The sequence below is a fragment of the Pezoporus wallicus genome, unplaced genomic scaffold, assembly GCF_028554395.1.
Source record: "Pezoporus wallicus isolate ANWC-B61680 ecotype Strahan unplaced genomic scaffold, APGP_CSIRO_Pwel_v1 contig_7178, whole genome shotgun sequence".
In the NCBI taxonomy this organism is placed as follows: Eukaryota; Metazoa; Chordata; class Aves; order Psittaciformes; family Psittacidae; genus Pezoporus; species Pezoporus wallicus.
The window spans coordinates 629,049-640,402 of NW_026636884.1; the positions used below are offsets into that span (position 1 = coordinate 629,049).

Below are 11,354 nucleotides of genomic sequence, written 5' to 3' on the forward strand. Positions count from 1 at the left end.
CCTTCAAGTATTTCTCTGCTCATGGCAAGTGTTGTCTTGTGTAGTCAGACATCTGGTCTTGTAAGAAATGAGCTTGTGAATCTTAGTGAGAGACCTTGTGGAAAGCTTTCACAGTTTGTGCTATGTTTACACATATTGTTTCTAGGATTTGGTTTTGTGTTGAAAAATGATGTTGTAAGCTAGTCGTCAAAGCAGGTATCTTTGAACACCAAGTGTCTGCTTCATAGTAAATATTGTTTTCCTAAATCAAATATAGATATTGGAGTCAAGCATTGCTAAAGGTAGGTATGTAGTAAGCAGTGGGTTCCTAGGAGTGAGCAGTAATGGAGAAACAAGACGACACTGATGCCCAACCCACCAGCAAGAGAGGAGTCATCTCTCCTCAGCCATACTGGAAGCTGCTGCTTCTGTCGACAGGTACCTCTGCACACACAGCAGTGCAGTGAGAGCAGGGTACAGAAGCTCTTGCTGGTTTCCTTGCTTATATTACATTCTTTCTGCCTCTGAATGTGTAGGTCCACAGATATTTGGACTATCGCTGCCAGGTCCCCATTCCAGTACAGGAGTGTCAGCCAAGGTGCTGATGCTTCCAATGCTCAAGTGACATGGGGGTGATACCCAGGCGTGTGAGCAGAGGGGACGGTTCCTTGCAGATCTAGCTGGTTGCACCAGCTGGGTTTAGCTCTGCGGCTAAGCTGCAACTTCTCCATGCCCACCAAGGAGTAAAAGGAGTGACCTTTCAGAGACATCAACAGCAAGTAAGGTAAAGTGGCAGGCAGAAACAGAAAGGAGGAGTTCACTCAACAGCCTCATCAAGCATGAAAAAACTGGCTTTCCCAACAGAGAAGGAGGGGGTTCCTTGTGTTGCAACTCGCTGCCAGACAAAAAGCAGTTGCATGAGTCTGTTTGTGAGCCAAAGTGAACAACAGGATATTTTAAATGATTGACCTAATTATCCCTTGACATATATTAATATAGTCTGGATTTTTTTAATAATTTATTGGTGTGTCAATAACTGGAGAGTTGTGTCCCTCGGCAGTTTCAGGGAGCTGTCTTGAATGCCAGTTTCAGTTCAGTCTGGGTTTCTGTTCTGCAAGAAGATAAAACTGTAGAAATTGTCAGACTTGATCAGAGCAGGCAGTCCATCTGATCAACAGTCCTGTCACCAGCTTACTTGAAAAATAAAGGAAGGATTTTTTTTCTCTTGCTGCTGTTTAGCAGCAAAAGAAAAAAAAAGCCTCTCTGCTCTATATCTCTTACCTTGCTGTTCAGCCTGCCTCTAACCAGAGCAAAGGGAGAGAAGTGACTCCAGAAAACCAGTTCGTTCCATCTTTGTTAGCTGTCTGTTCTTGGATTCTTGATCTCTGTCCTTGAATGCAGTCCCAAAACCTGACTTCAGATGTATAGCTTCAAATGACGATAGTTGCACTAGAGGAATCCAGGAGTAAATGTCAATAAGAGCTTGCCAAGTAACACTAAACGGAAGATTAATGTCAGTTTGAGGGAGAGGAGGGAAATATCTTCTACAGTCAAAGTTTTGCAGCTTCTGGAATGTTCTGTCTTCAGTAATTTCTCTGTAGGTAGTGTATAAATATGACAAAATATAACCTGTCCCAGTGTCTGACCCATGAACTATCTTTCCATTCACTCACCCACTGGGGGGAGAAAGACCTACATTTTTTCCCTCTCCCTATGTATGTGGGGCAACATTTCTTTCTTTGTTGGCATTGTGGCAATGAAGCTTGTAATGAAAGCCATCTGTCAGCTGGTGAGGAGATGGAAGTCCCATCTATAAGTGAAGCTGTTGTGAGGCAGTTCCCAACTGGTACTTACTGAGAGTACAGAAGAGCTTGAGGAATCATAAGCAATACAAACATTTCCCTGCTTCACAACTGAGGAAGAAACAGAAGAGTAGGATGGCTTTTTTGATGAGTTGATAGTAATCCACTGGGTTTACATATGTGCACACTTCCACAACACACCACCAGAAGCACCAACAAAAAACTGAACCCAGCAATCATCTGCTGCCTGGAGAGCACTTATTGCTAATCGTGTGCTCACTGCATGTGCCCAGAGCATCTTTTTGAACTTCAGAAGGCCTCAGAGCCCTGCACTTTTTTAAGCGTAAGTTAGTGCCTTTTGCATTGTAACAAGCTGTGATGCCATGCTTCATCATACTGAAGTTCTCAGCTTTTGGCTCAGTGGTAGGAAAATAGCAAGCAAAATTAGTTGGAGATTCAGTGTTCAAGAGCTCCTTTGGACCATTCTTTGTCTGCTTGCAAGGTCTGCTATGAATCAAGGTCTTAATTGCTGGGTATCCACATAAGAAACAAAAAGAAACATTTAATATGATCAGTATCAGATGTGCTTTTATGCCAAGCACTTTCAAGCACTACTGCTGGCTTCTCTGGCTTAGCATACAGTCATTGGAAGAAAGTCACTACATAGTGAATTATTAGGGTACCTGGAAATTGAGACTTGATTTGTGAGGGCTTATGTTATTCAACATTAGGCAAGCAGTAATTCTGTATGCCCATAAACTGTCAGCCCTGGTCCTTCCCTGGAAAAGTGCCAAGCAAAGCTCAGATTCATGTTTTGATGACATGAAATGTTTTGTGCCTTTTTGCCTGAGGCTCAATGTTTGTCACAGCCTAGACAGCAGTGACAAAAAAACATGAGGCATGGGATTTTTATAGACTGGTTGTATTTGTCAGTCCCTTGGATCCAGGACATTTTTAATGCATTTAACCCTGCTCCATTGATGACATTGATGATATTTTCCCTATTGGATAAAACTGGAATTACTGCTTTTTTAAATTTTGTTATGGCCAAGCCATGACTGCTTGTTTTTCATGAGAAACAAGGAGACTTGAGTAAAATAACCATTGTCAGTGGACTATATCATCTGGCAACACTGAACATACTCAGTGGATTAAAACTGAAAGGCTGTCACGATCTATGTGACTGTGACAATGTCTCACTTCCTTCTCTTGGCTCCTCTTGATATGTAAGAAATCCCAGTACTACTCCTGGATCACTCTTCCAGGTGGGAAACTGTCCCACAACATCTGTGCCGAAGAGCTTTGTTTGGCAGACACTGTTCAGCACTACACCTTCCTTGGGGGCAAAAAACACCCAAAACAGTGCAAGATTTGTTTAGCCACAGAATCTGTAAAATAAGACTCTTTGACACAAATCATGACCCAGAACCCTTGAATGTGTGAAGATGTTCTCAACTGATTTCTATGAGTTCTGGATAAAGCAATAATGAGCTGTGCAATTTTGATTGTGCTGCCAGTTATCATATATACTTGTGTTAATGTAAGTTTATCCCTCTATGCAGTCTGTCTTTCCATCCTGCTTGGACTTGGTAGTCTCTGTTTCAGTATCAACTTCTGAGGTTCCTGTTCAATGTATAGTTTAAGTACTATGCCACGTGTGCACAGTTAAGGATATCACTTGAGTTGTAAGCCATGAAACCAAGTATGACCTGCGTGAAAAACAACACTCATATGCAGACAAAAACACCTTCAACAATGACAAAAGAAATACTGAAAAATTACTGGTGAAGCAAATTGCTTCTTGAATGAAGTGCTCTTACCTGAGAATTTGTCCTGGTGTGAAAGTACTTTTCCAAATTCATCTTATGCCTCATGTCTGAAGCAAGGACAAGCACGGAAGAGGTCTTCCTATTTGACAAAGACAAAATAAGTAGCAACAAATGGTTGCAAGGGCAGCCAGAAGCTGGAGCTGTTTTCTCTGTGAGCAGGCAGAACAAGAGAAAGAGCAGAGCAAGGCTGGATATTTCCTGCATTGAAGCAGATGGTACCAGTCTTTTTACCACATACTTCTGTAGGGCTGCTCTCCAGCCTCTCATCTGCCAGTTTGTATGTATAAGTAGGATTACCCCTTCCGAGGTGGAGAAACCATATATTGCTTAGTAAAATACTGTTTGTTGCAGCAGTTGCTTCTGAAGTTCCAAATGGTTGCTTTGCCTGACGCTTTGAAGGTCAATACCTATGCAGAGATGTTTAAAGAATCTCAGTGCCTTTCCCAGTTTCTCTTTTCTTACAGTGGAAAAGAATAAAAACTCAGCCTACGCTAAGAGCAGACTTATTTATTCCTCCTGCTACCACTTTATAGTATGGATTTCCTGATTGATGCAGTGGAGCTAGTGGAGATAAAGTTCTGCTCATTCCCCCTTGTCCTCTGCCCACATGCAAGCTGTTTCCTTGAGCACAGAGACAAAGGATATTTGTAGGTCATTTAAAGAGAGGGGCACCTCACATTCCTTTATTCTCTTCCAGGTTGCTTTGCTGGCCAATTCTTCTCCTTAAAAGTCAAGACAAGTAATTGCTATAAGCTGTCACAGGCTGTTCTCCTCACCTACATATCGTATTTGAACTGAGGAACAACTTTCATCATCTTACCAGCACAGGAAAAATAATACGGATGCTTCCAAATGATTAAAAATCAGAAGAGGGAATGCTGAGGACTGTAGCCAGCTCAAGAAAATTCAGCTGTGTTTAAGCAAGGCTATATATTTTTATGTTCAAGAAGTTTTAACACTTCCCAGTCTCACCTCAGCAGATTTCATTTTCTTGGAATAAATTGTTAGCATTTGTATAAATTTGACACAATTATTTTGGAGGCTCTTTGAGAGGGAGTTTTGCTTCAGAGCTCAAACAAGAGTGTTTAACTGAATTTTTGGCTTCAAGCATGGATGTTTTTTTAATTGAATGTGCCTGTCAAGACCTCTGGCTTCCTGTACAAACACAAAATTATGAGACAGACTAGCTTTCCAAATCCATCATCCAACTGATCCTCCTGAGGAGCATCTGATCATTGCATATTCACATGCAGAAAAACAGTGAAGAAGAAAAATAGACAAAGCTCAGGCAGTTCTTCACTAAAAAATGTCGTCTTATTGTTGTCCTCTCTGTCTCTTGCCTTTACCCACCCTTCTGTGCTAGTTGTGGATGTTAGCTTAAAATGCTTCATCTGAATGCTCTACTAATGATATTTGGTGACAGGACATGGAAAGTGCTTGGCTTTGGAAAAGCCTATGTGCTGCACCAGTTAGAGGTTGTCCAAGTAAAATCCACAATCTTTTGGCTACAGAAGTGACATGGGAGACAGAGGATGGAGTACAGGGATAATTTTTTGCTCTGAGAGAAAGAGCAGCCATGTTCTTTGCTACCTGTGAACTTAATTCCTTGAGTCACTGAAAAAAAACCAAAAGTGGTGCTCTGAAGAGGGTACTGATTAATAGTAGTGACCTAATTGACTTAAATTGTTTGTGTTTCTGACACTGGTACATTAAAAATCATTTAAGTGCAGTGTGGTGGTTTTATTAGTAATATGTTTTTTATTATATAGCACTAGACAATTCTCTAGCATTTTTAGACATCTAGCCAAAATCTAGCTGTGCTTTCAATGGAATCAAGGGTTCCCCAGCACTTACCATGAAGTCAGTTTTCAGTGCGGTGGTCCCAGCAGGGACATCAGCCATTTTAAATTTTGAAAGTCAGCGGCAGGTGGAAGTTAGACATCTCTTTGTGAACTGGTAGTCCTAACCCTTTGTGTGTGTGTGTGTGACTTTAATGGCCTCAACCACACGCAGCAAGTAACTCACTTTGCCTCACCAGCTGAAAAGCCAGGAAATCCCACTTGAAGAGTAGCAAAAGTAGCATGAAGTAGCAGAATGTGCTTTTGGATGTCATTTGATGGCTTTTCTAAGTGGCAGCTCTATTGTCCTTGTCTGTGTGTGTAGCTGGAACTGTATGGCTAGCAGACAGATGTAACATGAGGTGAAGCAAGTCTCTGTGTGCACTCTGACTGCGTGCATAGAAGAAGAGCAAAAGAGCTGCATGACAAAAATCTGAGTTACTAAATACTCTCATAATTTCCTATTGGAAAACATATTCTTTAAATTATTTTCATAGATAAAAATTGAAAATGCTGTGCTAATTTCCACAGGGGTTAGAAACACGAATGTTTGTTGGAGTAAAAGAAGCTTGTCAAGCTACAGAATTACTGCTCATGCATTCAGTACAGTTACGGTGCTAGCACACACTCACACAATATCTGCAAGCAGAAAAGATGCGATATGTCAGAGAAGCTCTTGCTGTTTGCCAGAGGTCTTAAGAGGATCTTCTATTTCATTCGGTAGTAATGCCCTTTTTGTTGACAAAAGTAAATTGATGACAGGCAAGAGGGAAGCATTTGGTGGAAAATTCTGTTGACCCTTCTCAGATTGAATTTGACCACAGAACAGGATACCAGCAGTTGCAGAAATGATAGATTTTTGTAATGACCGGCAAAATGGCCTTTTGGCATGTTTAAATGGCAATAAATTTCACTAGGAAGAGGGCAATTTAACTACCTTAGGGCAGTGAGGATATTCGTTGTTTGAGGTGTAAATAAATTGCGGTTCATTAACAGTGCACATATTACTTTCACGGTACAAGTCCAAAGCAGATGTTAATATTTAATTTAATTTAAACAGGTGTGCTTTGCCTGTGTGAGGCTTGGGTTTAGCTTGGGCTTTTTTTTACTCCAGACTTCGGTAACTTTGGGAGACAATTTTTCAGGGGTCCTTTAGCCTCTGAAGAACCATGCTTACACAGCTCCGGTAATCGCAAATAAATCAGGGTGCACAACAGAGGGCAACCGCTTGGGTTGACTTTCCAGACAGTATAAATAACTGTGCCAGTTGGTATCACTTTACACCAGAAAAGCCTCCAGCTTTTGGAATGTGGTGTTATGTACTGATTGAGTAGTCATGAGAAGTGAGTGGAGTAAAAGCCTTCTTGGTTAACACCAGTGCAAAACCGAAGGAAAAGCACTGAATTGAATTAAGCAGGTGGCGGCAGAACCACCGCGATGTTAATTCTGGCAGAATTGACTTCTCATCTTTTACCTTGACTCTGAAATTCCCCTGTCCCTTGCTCATTATTTTGGCACAGTTCCTTGCTGAACTCTGCTGTTCAGGGAGGAGAAGGGGGGCAGGGAGGACACGTACCCAATGCAGTTTGACATTTCCTCAAAAAGATTGTATTAAAATCCACTTACATTTAGAGCGTACTCTCATTTTGGAATGCTAATAAGGCATCATTTCATCAAGGTAAAGGGAGCAAAATCTAATCAAGACAAAGACCAGTTCGCCTTGCTGTTGACTGTGTTCCTGAGACATCATTTTAAAAGGTTGCTTTTAAGCACAGCTAAAAATGACAGACTTAACAAAAGTTTATAAATAACTGCATCACTTGGCTACTTACATCTGTCTGTAATAAGTGAGCCTTATTTCTTTATTAAAGATTTTGGGGCTGGCTATGAGCTCATATCCATGTTGCTGTTTACACCAGCGAGCAACCATTCCCCCAGGATCAAGTTCAAGTGACAGGAAGGCAGGAAGATTTCTCCACAACTCTTGGCCACTAACTCCAATAGCAGGAGCTTGGCCATGACTTCTCTTCTGGCTTTGAAAAAACAAACCTTGATGGAGGAGTAATTTAAAAATCTAGTTGTTGTAAAGCTAAACAAATCAAGGATAAATGGTCCCTAATAAATGTCATTCCAGAGCCAGGTTTATAAAGAAATTACTAAGGATTTCTTTGTGGGGGAAAAGTCTCAAGGTAGTGTGGACAATCCTTTCAACAACACAAGTAAAATAAAAAGTACTCCCAAAATCAAATAATAAAAGTCAAGTATTCAACTCCAGGCAGCTCAGGATCACCATGGAAGAAATCAGGGGTATGACAGCAGGTGCGTGTGGCCAGCAGATGGATAGGCACACTGTAATCTTGAGATGGCAGCTTAGTGGGGAAATAGGGCAGGGCTGTGCACAGGGATTGGAAAGCAGAGGTAAGTGCTTTAAACCTAACAAAATACATAACAAAAAAAAGGAATGCAAGAAGGGAAGTGCCAAAAAAAAGAAGAGTAGGTCTCATACAATTCATTAAAATTGGTGTGATTGTAATTCCTGTTCTGCAGAGAATATTATTTTCAAACACCATCAGAGTGCCTTGTAAGTGCTACATGAAAAGGTGTGACTGATGTGCTGCTGGCTGCTTGATCTGCTCCTGGCATGGGAAAGCCTGTTAGTGAGAAGGGATGGGGGTGCCGTAGCAGAATTTGCTTCTAAAGAGTGATGTTTTCATCTGAATTCAGTCATGGCTGTCATTACTAGGCTTTGAGCAGCCACTTTAGACAAGGCATCTCTCTGAGAAAGTCTCCATCTGCGCTGCAGCCTCTCAACAACCATCTACTGTTCACAAATATACCCAGGTTGGTAGGGGGACCAGAAGATTGACCAAGATAACAAATGAGTTCAAAGGCCCAGGTGTAATGGAGTAATTAATTTATGGCCTGTGAGTGTGACACAGCTGGATAGTTAGATAAGATAGATCCAGAAGGCTAGGAAACCATGTAAACAAATGTGAATTCCTTGATGGGAATATTTCCTGCATGCAGGAACCTGCACAGTCTTAGGGCAATCATTCAAACTTTCCAATTTGTTGTGAGCTTCCACCAGGGTCCTGTAGGTTGCTCATACTCATAATACTGAGCACCAGTTTAAGGAGAGAGCACCTCCAGAAAGTTTCCCAAGGTTGATGCTGATACCTGTGCACACTAGGGGTGAGAGAGTTTTCTGGGGGAGGTTGTTAGGTCAGTCCCATCAGGTTATAGCGGTGAAGCTGATTTTTGCCACTGTGATCCGGCATTGTGCGACTACTGCTGTGTGCAACATTTCTGATGGGTTTTGCTGTATTCATTGGTGCTAAATTGTTTCTTATTAGAGCTTATATAACACAGGCAGGCATCAAGAATTTTCTGTTCCTATTATACTGTTGGAAAAAAATTGGAGTGTTGGTTGACTTGGTTCCCTCTTCTCCTGTGAGACCTGTACCAAACACAGGGACTGCACCTTTTATGTCCCCATCCAGCTCAGACTGTTAGCCACAGGAATGTTTTTATCTCTTGTTTTCTTTGTTTGCTTTCTCTCTGGAATATTTCTCCCTCATCTCTGGAGTGAATGTTTTACATGTACAACTAGGAAAACTCTTTTAGGATTTTTTCCTAACGATTAAAGTCTGAGGCTGAAGGTTACATTTAAGCAGACTGTGATTACATATGGCTCACACAAGTTCCTTCCTTTCAGTTCCAGGGAAGAAAATAACATTATTGGCAATATATTCTTCTGCTTCATTCCTTTTGTGTTCATGGCCCATTTAAGGTTTGTACTGTCTAGAAGGTCAAGATTGCAATTTTTTATTACAATAGCATATTGTTGAAATGCTATTGGTGGCATGTTGTAAGAGAAGGAAGCACAGCATACTGCGTTGTTCTGGTTTTGCTAGCCGCGAATAGCTATATTGGCTCTGAAAGCTTTTAGAGATCAAGGGGTAAGAGGGGAAAACCACTCAGTAGCTGATGCCTGTCCTGATTCTACCACATCACCCTCTTGAGCTCATATTTTATTATTTATTGTTTATATTAATGGTTACTTATATTCAATATCATTTATACTTATTGTTTATTTATGGTTATAACACACTCATCATACAATATTAACAAAGCTATAACACTGTCATTGATGGCTGTTTTTTCATTATCCTTCATGAATATTTCAGTGTAGTCTGCCCAATTCTGCTATTTCAGAAAAGCATTCTAAAGTGCTGTGTTGTTAGGTCGGTCCTATGAATACTAAGCTGTACATCCAAATGCCATTCATTACATCTTCTCAGACAGATTTAGATTTGTGCTATGACAAACATGTACTGTTAGGAAGAATCATCCGTACGTGTATAATGGTGGGGTTACTGAGTAGCCTGTGATACAATCACCTCCTACTTGGAAATTAAAATCTGAGATTGGAAGTTTCCCCCCCCCCCCCCCCTTTTTTTTTTTAATTTTATGAGAAGAATAGAGACTTTGATTTTACAATAAAATGTCCTAGACAGTTCCATATCTTAAATTATCTGGTGTTCACTACTGCATTTCCTTCCTCCTCAGCAACAGAAGAGCTTTGCTGGATCAAATGTAGTTGGTGCAACATCCTGACAATGCAAGAAGGCAGGAAAAAACAATGTAGTGGGCAGTTTAGAGAAGTGCTAACTCCTTTCTGTTAAAAGATGGATAGTGTCTGAGGCAGGAGAGTATGTCTGTCCTTCTCTGAGCTGTTAAACCCTCATCCAGCGTCGGGTGCAGAGTAATTTCTGTCCCCAGTGCACAGCAATACAATAAAATCCCTGTAGCAGCTGCAGATATCTGCAGTGCAATCCTGCTTTATCAAGCTACAGGTTATCAAAATAGCTCATTAACAGAAAGTCTGTTTGTCTAGTCAATAGTTGAAAGAGGTTAAGTTGATAAAAAGTTTCTTCTCCCTCCCCAAAACCACTCCTGTGCCTGCTGCAACATAAAGAAGCTCCTAAATTACCTGTTTTTCACAGCTAGAAATCCTTTTCCCTACTGCTCTCCCACGGAGCTGTCATCCCCCAAGGTGTGAATTTTCAAGCAGGGACCGGCGTCAAGACAGGCCCAACTCCTCCTTGGAGGATTTGCAGCCTTGAACCCGGGGTATCTTTTTCTGATGCTACTTATCCTGCATGAGGAATTCTCCCTTCTTCTACTCCTCTGAGGTTACCTACTGAGAGCCGCAGCAGCCCTTGTAATGATCAGGCTTCTATCTCCAATGAAATACTGCGCTTCCCCTATCATGGCACCTTAAGTTAACCACTGGGGACAGGGTCCTTTGGGGAGCTGGGGCTCTGCCCTCCTGCTGTTCACATCAATGCTCGGATGGACTTTGCTGGGAGGAGGGTTTCAGCTGCTGTGGAAATGAGGGGGAGGAGCACAGCACCATTCTCAAGGCCCTTTGAAAACGTGCCATGGTCGAAGCGTGCCAGGCGGATCAGCACGGTAGACCAGATGTGTGTTTTGCAAATTAATGAAATGCCTTTTGAAATGCTTTTAAGTAAATGAGAGTTAAATTCACCCTAATTGCATTAGTCTCTATGGAAAGCAGTGTCTATTCAGGGTCATATCAGTCTGGTTTTCAGATGCACTCGGCACCTCACAAACCAGGTTCCTCTGTACAGAGGGGAGAAAGGGTGGATGTAAGGGTGCCCAAGCAGAGTCTCACTCTTGCAAGGTGTGGAGGGACAGTGCAGGCACCCACTGGAGTAAATGGGAAGTCATCTTTTGCCTGCAGGGAGATTTGAGTCATGTGGGGACTTGAGTCATGGGAGTCAAGCAAGGGCTGGGGCCAGCCCCATGGGGTGCTCAGTGTGCTTTAGGGTCCCAGTAGGGCTCCCCAGCACTGAATGGGGGCAGGAGGTGGGGGGGGCTGA

General features: G+C 41.9%; 1 long non-coding RNA gene across 1 annotated transcript; it reads left to right on the forward strand.

Moving 5' to 3' along the window:
* Positions 1 to 299: 299 nt before the first annotated feature.
* LOC130595359 (uncharacterized) lies at positions 300 to 4,630 on the forward strand. The gene is made up of 2 exons (XR_008971300.1): positions 300 to 417; positions 4,308 to 4,630. It is a non-coding gene; the product is annotated as an uncharacterized LOC130595359 (long non-coding RNA).
* The last annotated feature ends 6,724 nt before the right edge of the window (positions 4,631 to 11,354 follow it).